The sequence below is a fragment of the Arachis stenosperma genome, chromosome 5 (assembly GCF_014773155.1).
Source record: "Arachis stenosperma cultivar V10309 chromosome 5, arast.V10309.gnm1.PFL2, whole genome shotgun sequence".
NCBI classification, from domain to species: Eukaryota; Viridiplantae; Streptophyta; class Magnoliopsida; order Fabales; family Fabaceae; genus Arachis; species Arachis stenosperma.
In genome coordinates, this window is record NC_080381.1 from 22,495,330 (window position 1) to 22,502,431 (window position 7,102).

The following is a 7,102-nucleotide window of genomic DNA, read 5'->3' on the forward strand; positions in this document are numbered from 1 at the left end:
ATAAGATATTGACTCAACAAGTCAATTTGATTTCTCAAAGTCTGTCTGGAATGCAAAATGCACCAAACAGTACTGAGGATGCTTCATCTAAGGAAGAAGCTTATGATCCTGAGAACTCTTCCATGGAAGAGGTGAATTACCTAGGAGAACCCTATGGAAACACCTATAATTCTTCATGGAGAAATCACCCAAATCTCTCATGGAAGAATCAAGAGAGACCTCAACAAGGTTTCAATAACAATAATGGTGGAAGAAACAGGTTTAGCAATGCAAGCCTTTTCCATCATCTTCTCAGCAACAGACAGAGAGTTCTAAGCAGAATACTTCTGACTTGGCAACAATGGTCTCTGATCTAATAAAGACCACTCAAAGTTTCATGAATGAAACAAGGTCCTCCATCAGAAATTTGGAAGGACAAGTGGGTCAGCTGAGCAAGAAAGTTACTGAACTCCCTCCTAGCACTCTCCCAAGTAATACAGAAGAAAATCCAAAAGGAGAGTGCAAAGCCATAGACATGGCCGAATTCTGGGAGGAAGGAGAGGCAGTGAACGCCACTGAGGAAGACCTCAATGGGCGTGCACTGGCCTCCAGTGAGTTCCCCAATGAGGAACCATGGGAATCTGAGGCTCAAATGAGACCATAGAGATTCCATTGGACTTACTTCTGCCATTCACGAGCTCTGATGAGTATTCTTCCTCTGAAGAGGATGAGTATGTTACTGAAGAGCAAGTTGCTAAATACCTTGGAGCAATCATGAAACTAAATGACAAGTTATTTGGAAATGAGACTTGGGAGGATGAACCTCCCTTGCTCACCAAAGAACTGGATGACTTGTCTAGGCAGAAACTGCCTCAAAAGAGGCAGGATCCTGGGAAGTTTTCTATACCTTGTACCATAGGCACCATGACCTTCAAGAAGGCCTTGTGTGACTTAGGGGCAAGTGTAAACCTCATGCCCCTCTCTGTAAAGGAGAAATTAGGGATCCTTGAGGTGCAAGCTGCAAGAATCTCATTAGAGATGGCAGACAATTCAAGAAAACAAGCTCATGGACTTATAGAGAATGTTTTGGTGAAGATTGAAGACCATTACATTCCTACTGATTTCATAGTCCTAGAGACTGGGAAGTGCATGGATGAATCCATCATCCTTGGCAGACCATTCCTAGCCACAGCAAAGGCTGTGGTTGATGTTGATAGAGGAGAGTTGATCATTCAAGTGAATGAAGAATCCATGGTGTTTAAGGCCCAAGGATATCCCTCTATCATCATGGAGAAGAAGCATGAAGAGCTTCTCTCAAAACAGAGCCAAACAGAGCCCCCACAGTCAAACTCTAAGTTTGGTGTTGGGAGGCCACAACCAAACTCTAAGTTTGGTGTTGAAACCCCACATTCAAACTCTAAGTTTGGTGTTGGGAGGTTTCAACACGGTTCTGAGTGTTTCTGAGGCTCCATGGAGTCCTCTGTCAAGCTAATGACACTAAAGAAGCGCTTGTTGGGAGGCAACCCAATGTTTTATAGTTAACTATTTTCTTTTGTTATTTTATTTTTTGTAGGTTGATGATCATAAGAAGTCACAAAATCCATTGAAAAAGCAAAAACAGAATGAAAAACAGGAAGAAAAACAGCACACCCTGGAGGAAGAAGCTGCTGGCGTTTAAACGCCAGTAAGCCTAGCAGTTGGGCGTTTAACGCCCAGTCTGGCACCTTTCTGGGCGTTTAACGCCAGAAAAGGGCACGAGACTGGCGTTAAACGCCAGTAAAGGGCAACAACCTGGCGTTAAACGCCAGGAATGGGCACTAGCCCGGCGTTTAACGCCAGAAATGGCTCAAAACGTGATTTTGAGCAACTTTTGGTGCAGGGATGACTTTTCCTTGACACTACAGGATCTGTGGACCCCACAGGACCCTACCATCACTCTCTCTCTTCTTCCCCCATTCACCAATCACCTCAACACTTTTTCCCCAAAAACCCCTCACCTATCAAATCCCATCTTTCTCTTCACCACTCACATCCATCCTTCATAAAACCCCACCAACCTCACCCTTAAAATTCAAACCACCTTCCCTCCCAAACCCACCCTCAAATGGCCGAACCTTTTACCCCCCTCTCTCCTATAAATACCCCTCTTCAACTCTTCATTTTCACACAACCTAAACACCCTTTCTTCTCCCTCTTTGGCCGTATACACCACCATCTCCCTCTTCTTCATTTCTTCTTCTTCTACTCTCTTCTTTCTTCTTTTGCTCGAGGACGAGCAAACATTTTAAGTTTGGTGTGGTAAAAGCGTTGCTTTTTCATAACCATTATGGCACCAAAGGCCGGAGAAACCTCTAAAAAGAGGAAAGGGAAAGCAAAAGCTTCCACCTCCGAGTCATGGGAGATGGATAGATTCCTCTCAAAGGTGCATCAAGACCACTTCTATGAAGTTGTGGCCTTGAAGAAGGTGATCCCCGAGGTCCCCTTTTCACTCAAAAAGGGTGAATATCCGGAGATCCGCCATGAGATCCGAAGAAGAGGTTGGGAAGTACTTACCAACCCCATTCAACAAGTCGGAATCTTGATGGTTCAAGAGTTCTATGCCAATGCATGGATCACAAAGAACCATGACCAAAGTGTGAACCCGAATCCAAAGAATTATCTTACTATGGTTCGGGGGAAATACTTGGATTTTAGTCCGGAGAGTGTGAGGGTGGCGTTCAACTTGCCTATGATGCAAGGAGATGAGCATCCTTTCACTAGAAGGGTCAACTTTGATCAAAGGTTGGACCAAGTCCTCACAGTCATATGTGAAGAGGGCGCACAATGGAGGCAAGACTCAAGAGGAAAGCCGGTTCAATTGAGAAGGCATGACCTCAAACCCGTGGCTAGAGGATGGTTAGAGTTCATACAACGCTCAATCATTCCCACTAGCAACCGGTCCGAAGTTACCATAGACCGGGCCATCATGATCCATAGCATCATGATTGAAGAAGAAATAGAAGTTCATGAGGTTATAGCCCAAGAACTCTATAAGGTGGCGGACAAGACCTCCACTTTGGCAAGATTAGCCTTTCCTCACCTCATTTGTCACCTCTGTTATTCAGTTGGAGTTGACATAGAAGGAGATATCCCCATTGATGAGGACAAGCCCATCACCAAGAAAAGGATGGAATACACAAGAGACCCCTCTCATCAAGAAATCCCTGAGATTCCTCAAGGGATGAACTTTCCTCCACAAAACTATTGGGAGCAACTAAACACCTCCCTAGGAGAATTAAGTTCCAACATGGGACAACTAAGGGTGGAGCATCAAGAACACTCCATTCTCCTCCATGAAATTAGAGAAGATCAAAGAATCATGAGGGAGGAGCAACAAAGACAAGGAAGAGACATTGAGGAGCTCAAGCACTCCATAGGACCTTCAAAAGCAAGGAAGAGCCGCCATCACTAAGGTGGACCCATTCCTTGATTTCCTTGTTCTTTATTCCTTTGATTTTCGAATTTTATGCTTTATGTTATCCATGTTTGTGTCTTATGATCATTAGTGTCTTAGTGTCTATGCCTTAAAGTTATGAATGTCCTATGAATCCATCACCTTTCTTGAATAAAAATGTGCTTAATTGAAAAAGGAAGAATTGCATGAATTTTGAATTTTATAATAGTTTAATTATTTTGATGTGGTGGCAATATTTTTGTTCTCTGAATGTATGTGTAAACAGTGCATATATATCTTGAATTTGTGGTTCATGAATGTTGGCTCTTGAAAGAATGATGAAAAAGGAGACATGTTACTGAGGATCTGAAAAATCAATAAAAAGATTCTTGAAGCAAGAAAAAGCTATTCAAAAAAAAAAAAAAAAAAAAAATTCGAAAAAAAAAAAAGAAAGAAAAGAAAGAAAAAGAAAAGAAATAAAGTTGTGATCCAAGGCAAATAAGAGTGTGCTTAAGAACCCTGGACACCTCTAATTGGGGACTTTAGCAAAGCTGAGTCACAATCTGAAAAGGTTCACCCAATTATGTGTCTGTGGCATGTATGTATCCGGTGGTAATACTGGAAGACAGAGTGCTTTGGGCCACAGCCAAGACTCAATAAATAGCTATGTTCAAGAATCATCATACTTTACTAGGAGAATCATTAACACTATCTGGACTCTGAGTTCCTAAAGAAGCCAACCATTCTGAATTTCAAGGGATAGATTGAGATGCCAAAACTGTTCAGAGACAGAAGGTTAAAAGCCCCGCTCATCTAGTTAATACTGATCTTCACAGATGTTTTTGGAATTCATTGCATATTCTCTTCTTTTGATCTTATTTGATTTTCAGTTGCTTGAGGACAAGCAACAATTTAAGTTTGGTGTTGTGATGAGCGGATAATTTGTATACTTTTTGGCATTGTTTTTAGTATGTTTTTGATATCTTTTAGTTAGATTTTAGTACATTTTTATTAGTTTTTATTTAAAATTCACTTTTCTGGACTTTACTATGAGTTTGTGTGTTTTTCTGTGATTTCAGGTATTTTCTGGCTGAAATTGAGGGACCTGAGCAAAAATCTGATTCAGAGACCAAAAAGGACTGCAGATGCTGTTGGATTCTGACCTCCCTGCACTCGAAGTGGATTTTCTGGAGCTACAGAAGCCCAATTGGCGCGCTCTCAACGGCGTTGGAAAGTAGACATCCAGGGCTTTCCAGCAATATATAATAGTCCATACTTTGTCCAAGATTTGATGGCCCAAACCCGCAAAGCAATCCGGCCTCAGGAATTCCAGCGTTAAACGCCGGAACAGGAATAAAAGTTGGAGTTAAACGCCCAAACTGGCATGGGAGCTGGCGTTTAACTCCAGAAAAGGTCTCTACACGAATTTCCTTGATTGCTCAGCCCAAGCACACACCAAGTGGGCCCGGAAGTGGATTTTTATGTCATTTACTCATCTATGTACTAGTTTTCTATAAGTAGGACCTTTTACTATTGTATTAAGGAGCTTTTATCGAGACTTGGGTAGCTATCTTTGTTTTATGCTATCTTAGACCTCTGGGAGGCTGGCCATTCGGCCATGCCTAGACCCTGTTCTTATGTATTTTCAACGGTGGAGTTTCTACACACCATAGATTAAGGGTGTGGAGCTCTGCTGTACCTCGAGTATTAATGCAATTACTATTGTTCTTCCATTCAATTCCGCTTATTCTTTTACCAAGATATCACTTGTTCTTCACCTATGAACAAGGTGAATGACAACCATTCTTGTTCTACAAGCATTCGAGGCTTAGTGAATATCTCTTGGATTCTTCGGAGTCTTCGTGGTATAGGCAGGACCTGATGGCAGCATTCAAGAGAATCCGGAAGGTCTAACCTTGTCTGTGGTGTTCTGAGTAGGATTCAATGACTGAATGACTGTGACGTGCTTCAAACCCTGAGGGCGGGGCGTTAGTGATAACGCAAAAGAATCACTGGATTCTATTCCGCGCCTGATTGAGAACCGACAGATGAATTCCGCTATGCCGTGACAGGACATATGCAATCGCTTTCACTGAGAGGATGGGAGGTAGCTGCTGACAACAGTGAGACCCTACACGAGCTTGCCATGGAAAGGAGTAAGAAGGATTGGATGAAGGCTGTAGGAAAGCAGAGAGACGGAAGGGAAGGCATCTTCATACACTTGTCTGAAGCTCTTACACCAATGATATACATAAGTATCACTATCTTTTATGTTATTTTCGTTCATCATCATCATATACATTTGAGTTTGCCTGACTAAGATTTACAAGATGACCATAGCTTGCTTCATTACTAACAATCTCCGTGGGATCGACCCTTACTCACGTAAGGTTTTATTACTTGGACGACCCAGTACACTTGCTGGTTAGTTGTGCGAAGTTGTGTAATGCCATGGTATTGAGCGCACCAAGTTTTTGGAGCCATTACCAGGGATTATGAGAGTTGTGAAAAAGTATAGTTCACAATTTCGCCGGCCACCAGGGTACCTGGCTGGGCGTTAAACACCCAAGTGGGGCAACAGATGGGCGTTAAACGCCAGAATGGGTGCCATTCTGGGCGTTTAACGCCAGCTTGGTGGGGGGGGGACCACAATTTTGTTTTCAAATCAGATTTTTTCAAACTTTCCTTTTCTCACCCATACTTTTCTACAAAATCACACTTCAATCATTCATCATTCACTTCCAAATCTTCAAAAATCAAAACTTTTTTTTTCAAATTTATTTCAAATCAATTACAAACATTGTACAAAAATTTCACCCTTTTCTCAATTTCTTCTCAAATCTTCTCAAATCTCCTTTCAAATCCCTCTTTGTTTTCGAATAACTCCCCTCCCCACCTTATAAATGCACGTTTGTTCCACTCTTCCAACCACACCATTCGAATTTTCTCTTCCTCCCCCTCTCTTCTCTCTTCTCTTTTGCTTGAGGACAAGCAAACCTCTAAGTTTGGTGTGCTTTTCCGTGATCACTAAGCCAAGATTCATCAATATCATGGCTCCTAAGGGAAAACAAACCAATTTAAGAGGCAAGAAAGAGAATAATCCAAAGAATCTTTGGAATGAAGAGAAGTTCTTAACCAAAGAACATGAAGACCATTATCATAAAATAATGGGTCTGAGGTCAGTGATCCCGGAAGTTAAATTTGATCTGAAAGAAGATGAATATCCGGGGATCCAAGAGCAAATTCGAAACAGAGGATGGGAAGTTCTAACCAATCCTGAGACAAAGGTTGGAAGGAACATGGTTCAGGAATTCTACTCAAATCTGTGGCTAACAGATAAGCAGAGAATGACTGGAACTGCTTACCATACCCATAGAACCATGGTCAGAGGGAAAGTTATATACTTCCATCTGGACAAAATAAGAGAAATATTCAAGTTGCCTCAACTGCAAGATGATCCTGATTCCTTTAATAGGAGGATGGTGAGAGTAGATAAGGGGTTGGATCAGGTTCTAGAGGACATATGCCTCCCTGGAACTAAGTGGATAACCAATTCTAAGGGTGTCCCAAACCAACTCAAGAGGGGAGACCTCAAACCAATTGCAAGAGGTTGGCTAGACTTTATTGGGCATTCCATATTGCCCACTAGCAACCGTTCTGAGGTCACCATCAAGAGAGCAGTGATGATTC